We start from the raw sequence: 13,258 nt of genomic DNA on the forward strand, positions 1-13,258 counted from the left end.
CAGTAGTTCCATGTGGCTCATGGTGGCATGCAGGCACCTCCACAGTTCAGCTGTGATCTGAGCAGAAAACTGTCACGATTTAACCCCAGCCAGCAGCCAAGCACCAGGCAGCTGCTCGCTCACCTCCCTCACAGTGGGATGGGGAGAGAATCAGAAGGGTAAAAGCGGGAAAAACTCATGGGCTGAGAAGAAGACAGTTTAATAGGCAAAGCAAAAGCCACACACGCAAGCAAAGCCAAACAAGGAATTCATTCACCACTTCCCGTGAGCAGGCAGGTGTTCAGCCATCTCCAGGAAAGCAGGGCTCCATCACACATAACGGTCACTTGGGAAGACAAACACCATCACTCCAAACATTCCCATTCCTTTTTCCTTCTTCTCCCCCCAGCTTTCTATGCTGTGCATGATGTCATAAGGTCTGGAATACCCCTTGGGTCAGTCGGGGCCAGCTGTCCCGGCTGTGTCCCCTCCCAACTCCTTGTGCCCCCCCAGCCTGCTCGCTGGTGGGGTGGGGTGAGGAGCAGAAAAGGCCTTGGCTCTGGGTAAGCACCGCTCAGCCAGAACAAAAACATCTTGACATTATCAACACTGTTTTCAGCACAAATCCACAACATAGCCCCATACTAGCTACTATGAAGAAAATTAACTCTATCCCAGCCAAAACCAGTGCACAAGTGCAACTTGGCACTCCTGCTAAGAGGGGAAGGAAGGAGTCGCCTATTCTGGGAAGCACATCTTGAATGTTTTGAGGTCTACCCATGGTTATGATAGCTGTGTAGCCTTGTAGGTGTCCCCTAGGAAAGGAAGACAAATGGGACAGCATTGGAAACTGAGGCAGACAGAGAGCAATGTGGTTGCTGAAAGGCAGTTTTGAGACTATGAAGTAGATGATGTGGTATCTATGCCCCTCAGAGCAATCAGATTTATAAAGCTCTTGTTGAAGCTCAGGTATGTAAACTGTCCTGATAGTTTCAGTGAGACTACTGAGGAATAAACTTTGGTGTGTGGTTAAGTACCTCCAACAAGAGAAGGAATACAATATACCAACTCCACTAGACTTTTAAAATGTTTGAAAAAAGCTTAGAAAGAAATATAAAGACTCAGGCACACAAACAAGTTGTTGAAGGTTAAAAAGCTATTACATGTCAGCTGAAACACTCTAACTCTTCATGTGAATTCTCTTTCATTGCAGGTGTGACTAAATCAAATTATTCCAATCTTGCAAGAGTAGAAGCCCACACATTGACAGGGGAGGAGAGGGGAGGAGAGGAGATGAAAATGGAAAGAAGAGAGAGAGGCAGAGGGAAGGGAAGAAGGAAACTACCTGCCTTCAAGAACCAAATAATTGAGAAAATTGTCAAGTATAAAATTACAGTTTCTGGAAGCAGAGAGACAGTACTTATAAACATGTGAAAAACACTAATCTAAACAAAAAATGAAAAGTGGCACAGAATTCAAGAGCATGAATTCTACATTAAAAGTTGGATAGTCTCACAGAAAACAGTATGGTTTTTATTTCTGCCTTTTTACCATCTCAGTATTTGTAAAATGTCACTGATTTTACCTTTTACCCATTTTCACTAGGTTCCTCCTAGCATTTCATACACGTTAAGCAGATTTGTCCAATAAGTTATCAGACATATTTTCCACGTGTGCATATAGATGCATATTCTCCTCCACTGTGTTTTTGGTCTTGCCAGTTGCATTCTTCTCACTTTTGTCACCAGTTTTGCTTCATGAGCATTAGACTGTTTCACTAGTTATCACTCATCAGAAGGGCATAATCATACCAATTCCTGCTCAGTGTCATCTACTCTCATTTAAATATAAAGCCTTTGCCTGCTGCTGAGCTATCAAATATGTTTTATTCCCTGGATATTGTATTAAAAAAATGAAATGGCCTTTCCTTGCTTCTTTCTACCAAGAGGAGGAAACAAAATTGTGGTTTTGTTTTGCTTTGCCTCTCAAATGTTCATATCATTTCTAACTATCCTAATTTCTTTCTTTCTTGTGAAGGGTTTATTATGAATTGTTTCGCTATATAAATCAGATTGTGGTCTAAATAAAATCAGCCTACACATTTAACCAATATAATGATAAAATGGAAACTTTAAGCACAAGACATTCTTCATAGAAATTGTTGGGTTTTCTGTTTAAAAACAAATTCACAGATACCAAGTTTGTGATAAAACAAACAAGACTGAAACCTGCACGTAACTCTGAGTCTGCAGACTGTCATTAGCATAGATGTTGTATTGGTAGTAGTGACTTATTTCCCCTTTAAAAAATAATAAGAAAAGAGAACAAATCTTTAGTGGTATATCTACTTTCTTTAGCCATTAATCACTAGCACCAAAACCTCATAAATATGGTGACAGACACAGAGTAATTTTTATATTTCAGAAAAGGTCAATCAAAAATAGATATGGTAAAAGTCCAATCAATAAATAATCTTATAAGGCTAAACATTGCACTCATCCTTTTCAAGTCACTCATTAGTCATCTACAGTGCCCTCAATGACATTTTTAACGTATTATTTCAAAGTCCTTTCTTTATTATTGAGAAGGGAAATATTTTTAGCTTGCAAAGCTCCATCTATAGTCGAGGTCTGGTTCACCATAAATGAACAATTTCCCAGTGGACAAGAAACTACTGTGACAGGAACATTAATAATACCTCTGAACATCTACTGCCCATTTCATTTTTTTTGAAGAGACACAGTTTTATGGAGAAATACTGGAGAAACAAAAAAGAGAAGGAAAGAAGAGGTAGGAAAGGTTATTTTGTGGCTAAGCCTAGTTGAATTATTAATTGTTTAACATTTCATCTTTTAAATTACTGTTTAAAATTACAATCCTAAGCCCATGTTTTCAGTTTCAGTAGAAGGAGCTGCACCTTTGTGTAACAGGCCATTCCTTTAAGGCTAAAATTTCTGAGGATGGTTGAATGACTTAGGTATCACTTTGAACTTGAAAGACACTAGAAGCCTTTTGGGCATTTACTAAAATCCCTGGAAATCGCTTAGATGTCCATGTAATTTTTTGAATTGCATTCCCCCCCCCTCCCGCCCCTGGCCTTGGTATCCAACAAGCATTAGGAAGTCTAATGTAGGTATCTAATTTTGAAAGTTTGTCTCTCATGAATCTACTGTACAATGTGTACCTTTTGTTCTGCATTGAAATCTTTCACACTGAATTTACACAGCTATTAAATGTATTGTAATAAGTGGCTGAAGAGATTTATTCTTTTTTATAATCTAAGAATTTAAAAATCCTAATTTTGATAAACTTTTAAATTACTTAGGTCACAGAGTCTTATTTTCAAAAATGTCTCCATCTTTGTGTAGTCTGTCCCATTGAAAGTTACTATTTGGCTGTAATATTATTCATAGGATGTATTTGATCTATTCACATTTTATCTATTCACACAGGAGATCTGCTCTTCAGCTGTTTGATGGAGGTGTTACAAGGACTATAATGACAAATATACAAATACAAATGATTAATAAATCAGTTATGCAGTTTCAGAAAAATAATCTGCTTAGTGTATTAAAAAAAAGTGAAGAAACTTTTCAATTGGGAATACAGAGGCTGCCAAATACTTGTAAATAATTTGTAAAATACAGAATGAATTTGCTAATCACTGTAACAAATAAATAAAGGGAGAAATACAGGGAATTCAGAGAGAATAAGGTCGCTCAAGGGCATGGGAAAAACTAATAAGAATGAGAAAAGACTGGGATTTTTTTTCTGAAAGGAAAAAAGAGAAATCAGAAATGTATATAAAATAACGATCAAAAGAGCATAGATGAAAAAATAATAAAACATTTCCTATCCTGGTTCTGTGATATAAGAACTAAGAGATAATTAGATGGTGGAAGGCTTGAAATAAATAAAAGGATATAGTTCCTCACAAAATGTTAAATCACTGAGGCAAAGAAACTTAAAGAGTAAAATGAAGACTGGACATACAGTTCCCAGTGTGCATCAGTGTGGTGCTTCTAACCCAAACAATGTGGGTGAAAGAGAGATCCCAACCCACCCTGGACTAGGACTAGGTGCATGAAGGAGACCTCAGGCTTTCTACAATGGCACAGCAGTACTTCTTGTTGGTGATGGACAGGTAAAGCACTGGGTAGGACTGCACTGTAAGGGAAGGTTGTATCTCACAGGTTCACGGGACTTGGTTTTGCAAGCTGTCTTGGGGGAGGATAACCAAACTCAGACCAGGACAAAAAGAATTACAATATCTATCACGTTCTATTTCCCTTATGAAACTGTATAAACCCTTGTTGTGCAACAACTTTTGAGGCTGAGGGTAAGTGGAAGAAGAAGCTATAAACATGAAAAGAGAAGCGTTGATACATTATGCTGGCGGCAGTATTTGGGAAATATTCTTATGACCTATGTTTCTAATGAACAGCAACTCAAAAAGTTTTGTTTATTGCCGAGTTATATGTGTGAGAAGATAGTTTTGTGTCTGTCAACTATTTCTCTCTACAGATGTTGAACTGAAAACTGATATTTGCACAGTAGTCCGTATTATACTTAGACATTATTTTTCTGCTATTACCCAGATTTACTGAGTACAATAAAAGTCTAAGAAAAAAACCAGAACTAATTTTCAAAGTCTCCAACCATAACATGCATACCTGCATGCTTTGTAAAGATATGCAGGTCTAAAACTTCGTTTAGTTCCAATGTGAACCTTCTGTACAAGGCAGACATTGTTGAGAACTTTTTAAAAGATCCATTACATCTGCTGTCTGAATCTTCATAAACTCAGTTCAGAGAGAGAATAAAAGCATTTTTGCATGATTGGATTTAGAGCAGCAACAACTGGACCTGACTGGGTATATACAGCATAAAAAATTATTTAGCTGTCAGCTCAGCCACGATAACCATCTACGCATATCTGCTGAGTCCATGCCAGTTGTGGAGTGGATCTTTGAAATTTAGGGATGCTACCACAGATAATTAATTCATTATTGTGAACTGACTTCACAACAGTTTAATTAAGATTGCAGATCAGCCTCAGGGCTGACTATTATTATGGCATACATGATAATTTAAAAGTTGAATAGCACTGATCTGGACATACTAGATTAGTCACTTGGAAACAGTGTTTTCACATCTATTAGAAAGTGTCATCTTTATCACAGTATTTGAAAATCTCTTGCCTGATTCCCTGGCATCATACATGCAGCAAAGGCTTTTTGTATATATGTATGTTAATAATGAACAGTCTTTGGAGAGAGGCTTTGAACAGCAGAGATCTGTAAACATAACTTTCACTGCTCAGTAACTGAATGATGGACCAACAACTTAGGGAAACACAGAAGGTACAGAGTATAAAAATCAAGATGGCTAGCCACAGTGCTCAGTTAAGGGAGCATTACTTTTCTGACTCTAAAGTTAAAACTGCCAACTTGTGAACCACATGAAAGAATGATTAAGCATATTGATCTTAGAATATGGGTTTGAATCAACCAAAAATGGAAAACAATTGGACTCTGAATGAAAATGTCTCTTTCATTATAACCATTACTAAGACCGAACAAGCTTTTCTAACAGCAGGAAAGTGGAGTTAACAGTTATACTTAAGTCCCCATGTGTAGCCCAGAGTCTGACTGGGAAGTGCCCTTTCCCCACTAGATGACTGAACATAGCAGGTGATGAGACAAGAGTTTGCTGTGAAAGAGCAATAAAATATAAACTTACAGAGAATGTGAGCTGTTCTGTTTCCACTTGGTCTGTTGTTTTCATTTGTTTCTGAAGCTTGATTACTTGGGTACAGCACAGAAACAATTCCCATGAGCGGTTTTCTCATTTTGAGAACAGAAAGGAATAATATCAAGTGGTGCAAGGAAGCAAGGGTGACTAAGGCTGGGAGTTGTGAGGGCTTAACATTTCTTGGAACCCTCTAGGGTCAGTTCCCTTCTGAAGACACTTACTCCTAAGCATTCAGAATCTATCTGCTGCTTTTAGTAAGAAAGCTCTCAGTAGATTTATTTGCTTTAAAGGAGACTATGGAAAAAAAGAATGACTTATTCTATTCTGCCTCCCATGTCATCAACCAATTTAGAAGCCAAATTCCAGTTACAGAAACTTTATTACTAGTGATACCTGAGTTAGGACTAAAAAAACCAAACACGAGAAAGTAAAACCAAACCAAACCAAACCAAACCTTCTTGACTTTTAGGTCATAAGCTAAGTTGGGCTGGCAGTTAGAATAAACTGTCCTTCCACTTATGCGCAAAACAGATATTATCTGCAAATCACTGAGAAAATAAAAGCTGAGCCCCATAATGTTGTTTTAGGAAGCTGCACTCTAGAGTAGAGTAGAACTTTAAGCAAAGATTGTTCATGTTCTGGGTAACTTTTTTCTACAAAAGAACTTTAACTTTTTTCCTCCTGTTTTTCCCCCCTTCTTGCACACAAGAATCTGCACATTTATAACTCCCATTAAACATTAAATAGCAAACTGAACATTGTTTAATTTCCCAGAAAAGAAACCTTATTTTATGTTGGAATTTTATGTTGGAAAATTAGAAACTTTCCTTGATATTATTTAACCGTATATTAGAGAATGTAAATGGTGAAGGAAAGACTATGTGAAAGGTTATGTAGCATCCAAAAAGAATTATTAAAGAAAAAAACAGTTTAGAAGTGTTTTGTTTATGTTTAAGTGTTTTAAATTCATTAAAAATTTGAACACGCCAAAGAACAGGATTTAATTAGCTTGAGGTGTGAAGAACACATGCATATTTAAGTTTTGACCTGTACTTGCATCTGTTTGAAAACCCATAGGCACACGAGACTGGCCATGTATCTGTGTACTTGTAATATAAAAATCACTTTGTAGACTATTAAACATCTGCCCTTAATTTCATAGAGATCACACTCCAAGGACATTCATCCAATAAACTGTGTATAAAGCTTTGATCCTCTCCCTGATCAGGCTAGCTTTACTATTGATTCCTTATTATAATTTATTTAACATAAAAGCTGTTACATAAGGTGGTTAAAGTTGCTTAATGAGCTAACCGATTAGGGAGAAATGAATTTGAGATCACTTTGAACCCACTCTAATTTTCCCAAAGAACCAAAATTTATGAGGTTTGGGGTCCTGGAGGAAAAAAGTAGAGCACAGTTCTTTAATTAATAGGATATTTGGGTAGAAAAGATATTTGCTACTGAACAACTTTGATTTTTTCATGGAACTGGAACATAAAATGAGCCCATTCTCTGCCTTTAGTTTATGCCCTTGACACTGAGCAGAATTTGCCCCTTGGCAGACTGAGAGACCTTCACACTAACACAGACTAAACTTCAATTGTTCGTTATTTTTAGTATAAAATCAGAATAGAACTACTTAATCAAATAAAGTTATGGAGAAGAGGACAGAACAGAGAAGCTGTGCTTGAAAGTATAAAAGGAAACTTTGCTTATGGCAGCCTTTATCACGTATGTTTCTGTATCCCATTTATAAACCAGTTGGACCTGATTAGATTTCACAGCCCTTTTGTACCTGAATACATTCATGTACATGATTTTTGACCTCTAACAAAGTAAATGAAGTCACAGCTGAAAACTTTGCAATAGAATGATAGGCAAAGTTAGTAGGGAAAAATGTTTAGAAATAAACTCTTCATAAAATGCTTTCAAATTTTTCAGTTGTCAGCTCTTTTTGAGTGGCCTAGATTTTGTCTTGTTATTTCTTTTTCGATAATGGTAAGATAAGGGTTTCAGTAAGGACCCTTACCCCTGTTTTCCACACTATCAGATTATAAACAGTCTGCGTCTCTGCCATCTTGACTGGTACTATATGCAATTGTGTAACAGCTGAGGATCCAGCTAATTAAGACAGATTCAGAATGAAAAATAACTTAAAATGGAAATATTGTCAATGTTCAGTACCTTGATACTTGACAAAACAGTAGCAACCTTTTATGTTCATAAGCAAAACCCCAAATTAATCAGAGGGGATATGCATGCTACTTTGTTATGGTGGCATAAAAGCTGTAGAAAATAGCCCTTGTTTAGTTTTAAGTGCCATTATCATGAATAGGACATGATGTAGACATTAAAAGAAAAATAGAAATAAAAGCTAGCTTGAAAATCAATTGTATGTTATAATTTTCTCATCCCTTAGGAAGCTCCTCTTCACTGGTAATTTATGAGAAAAGTATAATAAGGTTAACTTTTTTATTTTTCTTCACACTCCTCTCCCAAGAGTAGGGATCATCCATATTTGAAAAAAAAAATATTTTTACTTCTGATGCTTTTAAATATTTTTTTCAATCTTTAAAAATAGTCTGACTAAAACAAAATATATCAGTGTTACAGTGGAATTATAATTATCACTGGTTGGGATTTAAAAAAAAAAAAAAGCTGGAGAGCAGTTTTAATGTCATTTAAGAGACAATGGAGACCAGAACCCCCACATGCCTTTTTACCACTGAAAATCTCTCCGGAAAAAACCTTGAATTTCAAGTGAAAAAACATATCTTTAAGACAATATTTCTCAGTGTGGTCAGTTGTTTTCACTCTGCTTCTTGAAAAGAAACATCTTAATTCTCCACTGATGCATCACGTGCCTTGCTGGGCTTTTGCAATTTAGAACAATTAAATATAAAGCCTGAAGTATTTAATTATGCTCAATGACATTCAAACAAGGGATTTTAATTCCTGATGAAATCCTACTTTTTTTCTCCAGGAAATAAGAATAATTTCAGCTTTGATCCAGCCTCCTAAGTTCATCCTCCCAAAGTACCAGTTCAAGCTACTAAATGAGGTCAGTTCACACTGCAGACAGACTGCCATGTGTTTTTCCTTTCTAAATTGCCTCCATCATTTCTGAATAGTTAGGAGACTGCTGTCTTTCTGCTTCCCAAGTGCCCAACCTTGCCGTTTCTACTGTCCTGTTTCAGCTGTGACAATTAATAAAGTAATTTGCTTGTTTCTGTATGAGCTTATTCTGTGTTGATGGTGGTTTTCCCTTCATAATAATCACAAAAAATTCAATGTGTGGTCACCATGTTGCAGAAGGGCAATCCAACTATGTTGACTGTGACACCTGTGCTGCCTCAGAATAGACATATAACTAACAGCCATTATAGAGAGAAACAACTTGCCAAAGGTTAAGAACAATAAACAAAATCTGAAAGTACCTGATCTCCTAAATATTGGTTCACAGGTTTGTAGACGAAGTTATGGAAACTTCTTTGCCCAGTATTCTTCAAGGTGTCTGCTTGATATCACAGGTAACTGCACTCGAGAGCAAAGCCTGATTTTGGCAGTTTTTCTGAGGAATTTTGGTACATTTCAGTTTTACAGTGGGTTTATGCAGGGCTCTTGAGCTATTTTTGTAGAGACAAGAAAATGTTAACGTAACAGAAGATGTTGGGAGAAGGATATAATGTTGACAAAGGTCTCCCTGAATTTTGTATGCCAATCAGGCACTCCCTCTGCTGTACTGAATCTGTTGATGTATTAGTTCTGTCAGATTTTCTAACCTGCTAACACTTTTCATGGGATTCATCATCTCCAAATCTAGCCTTTTCTGTTAGAGGAATATTTCATCCCATCAGAAAATTGTCTGATGGCATTGTTAAGGTTAATGGGAACTTCAAGTATAATGACCAAAAGGAGAGCTAAAATAGGAGCCTTTTTTTTCCCCTAATAAATAAGGTACTCAATTTTTATGGAACATTTAATGCTTCAGACAACAATACAAATTGTCCTGCAAAACTATTTTAATCTTTCTTGCACCCCATTTTAAAATTACATTTCCACTGTGTCGTGGTTTAACCCCAGCCAGCAACTAAGCACCACGCAGCCGGTCACTCACTCCGCCCCCACCCAGTGGGATGGGGCAGAGAATCAGGAAAAGAAGTAAAACTTGTGGGTTGAGTTAAGAATGGTTTAACAGAACAGAAAAGAAGAAAATAATAATGATAATAATAACAATAATAAAATGACAACAGCAATAATAAAAGGATTGGAATATACAAGTGATGCGCACTGTAATTGCTCACCACCTGCCGACCAATGCCCGGTTAGTTCCCAAGCGGTGATCCCCCTGCCCCCATTCCCCCCAGTTTACATACTGGGCATGATGTCACATGGTATCGAATACCCCATTGGCCAGTTGGGGTCAGCTGCCCTGGCTGTGTCCCCTCCCAACTTCTTGTGCCCCTCCAGCCTTCTCGCTGGCTGGGCATGAGAAGCTGAAAAATCCTTGACTTGGTCTAAACACTACTTAGCAACAGCTGAAAACATCAGTGTGTTATCAACATTCTTCTCATACTGAACTCAAAAACATAGCATGGTACCAGCTACTAGGAAGACAGTTAATTCTATCCCAGCTGAAACCAGGACACAGTGTTAATAAAGATGGCAACGATTTAGCCAAAGATTTTGGAGAAGATGAAAGTGATATCTAGCACAATGGCTTGTAGCAGTGAATGTAAACTGAAAGAGTACAGTATCAAAAATTGAATTCTCAACTGCTTAAATTAGTTTTGCCCAGGAGCACCTTTTGCCTAATGCCAATGAAAATAAGATAATAGGAAGTCACGGGGTTTAAAGGATAAATCTCTACTCAATCAGACTAGATCACCCAGTGCATTGCCAAAGTTGAGGGTGGTGTTATGCTGTAATTCCATTAGTTAGCTAAAATCCTGTAGAAAAGAAGAGAAAAAAAGAGATTCAATACTGCTATTGATAATGGGGATGACTAAGGTTTAAGTAACAGTTTGTTGAATAATGAGTAATAAATTCAACAGCCAACAGTTTAAATAACTGAGGATAATAACTTCAGAAACACGCTGGACATGAACTGTATTTTAGATGAAAACTAGGATTACTTTGCTCAGGATCAGCTTTTTGGTTTGCTATCAGTGACACTAACTGCCATAGAGACAGTCTTCCTAAAAACTTAATTTAACTTTGAATGAAAAAATTATTAATATATATTTAATTTATTAGCAAGTATTGCACTTAAAAGCAAACTTCTAATATAATCATATATATACTAGCAAGAAAATTTCTTGGTGATCTTTAAGTACAAAGAATTATTGTGTTGTAATGCAGCTTTTGAAAACTCTACCTGGATTTATCAAAAAGTATAATGAGTAAAAATCCTATTTCTGCTGAAGCAAGTAGGAAAAAAATCCAGCCCACTATTACTGAGTTGGATCTACATTTTCCTACATAATAATAGACATTTGGAGAGAGTTGAAACATGAGTTGTATATTTAACAATGATGCATGGGCTAGATGACACTCAAGTATCATCTTTAGAAGCATAATTCTGAAGTCCTTAACAAATACAGTTGCTAAAACTTCCTGCTTTTATACTGCATTATGTTGCATTTTATTGCATAGATGTATGTAAATGAGAAATAAGGATCTGGTACATGTTAGTGGTCATTTGATACAGACACTGAGGGAAACCTGAAAACAATTTTAAATAATTTTCATATCTGCCTAGAAATGTGAACAAGCTTTGAGGGGAAGGACTAGTTAGGAAGTGTACTCTTTGCTGCAGCCTGGGATAGACTAGCATAGTAAAGTGGGACAAAGTGGCATAATAAAGGGTACTAATTTAAAGAATAAGGCCTATCACTGTACAAAAGTCTGAAGTGGTTTTTTTCCTGTCCCTGCATCATCCGTGAATGTAGGAAATGCACCCATAGCAGCACAATCACTCAAAAAGTTCAGGCAAGCTGGGTGGACAACCAGCACAGCAAGGCATTTCAATACACATACAGTGTCTAAGTTGCCCTCCTCTCTGTCTCACAACAGGAGAAATTTTGTTTCTCCAGACTCCCAACTGGATGTATCAACCCTGGAATAAATCTTTTATACATTTCTTCAGTGTTAGTTTGTGAGCATAATAACGAGTGATCCCCTGCAATGGAGCACTGCTGTCTTGATGAACACACTTATAAATATTATAGAAAGCATGCCTTAAAAATATAAAGCTCACGTCAAGCTGATATTCAAATACTGAAGTTATTCACTAGTAAGTGTCTTCTGAAGAAAAGCATAACACAACAGGAGACGGTGGCAGCCAGAAGAAGCAAATACCTAAAAGAAAATTCAGTTGTATCTGGCATTTTGTAAAAGTAAACAGATACAAGTTCTTTCTAATAAAGAGAGATGAGTTCTTGCTGTGCACATTTTGGGAGTTTTCAGGATCCCAAAAGCATGTGGAAGAGTTGAAATTTCTAAAGGCTTTCATAAATATTTGACTTAATTTATAAGGTGGAATCTTGGCATTGAGCCTGTGGGAAAATTCCCTTTGATTACAAAAGAGCTCGGTTTCCATTAACCATGGTTGTTTCAGCACCTGACAGGTCTGTACAGAGAGTGAGGGAGAGCAAGTCTGTCAGGTACAGGGGATTTTTAGTACTGTTACCAGAAGCTTTTTCGGTGGTGATTGCATATTGACCCATTTTTTCAAACAGTAACTATTTTGGAAATCAAAGCATAGAGAAGGAAAATATATTTTTGCTTCTGATGTATTTAAAATAAGATAAAAGGATAAACACATGTCCTTACTTTCTTAAATCCTCTCTGCTATCAGTGATGTAGCCAACACAGATTGCAGGACTGAATGAATGTGGAGAAATGATGAAATATTTTTTAATATCCTTTTTTTGTTATTCATTTTGTGTTTATAAACATTTCCTGAAAATTTTGCATTGTTTTCAGGCTTCTGTATTTTCATTTTCCCTTCATTTGTTCAAAACCATTTAAGAAAATAATTTTAAAATGTTAATTTAAAAAAAAGGCAAAAATTCTTCCTCCCCCACCCAATGGAAGACTCTCACCCAAACTCAGATGAAGAGCTCTGAATTTAGAACTTTTATTTAAAAGTATGTACATCTTCCTCTTTCTATTTCCTCTTAAATGCTGTAGCCCCCTCTGTTGAAGGTGCTGTAATTTTACTTACGTTGCTTTTGTCACAAAGCACAACCTTGTGAGGCAAGACTGGATAAAAACAGAACTAGAAAATGCTTAAGGGAAAATATTAAGCGTGCAATCAGCTAACCACAAAGGATGATAGGATTTAGGATTTGACACATACCTTTTATTGAAATGAACAGACTGACTTAATCTAAAAGCAATTGTGTTGAATGGTTTGAAAATTAAACAATGAAATATAATTTGTTCTTCTGTATTACAAAACAATCAAATGTGTTTAGCGAACTGTTCAGTTAACACTGTGAATAGAGCTTTAAAAAAT

The sequence above is a fragment of the Buteo buteo genome, chromosome 6 (genome assembly GCF_964188355.1).
Source record: "Buteo buteo chromosome 6, bButBut1.hap1.1, whole genome shotgun sequence".
Lineage (NCBI taxonomy): Eukaryota > Metazoa > Chordata > Aves > Accipitriformes > Accipitridae > Buteo > Buteo buteo.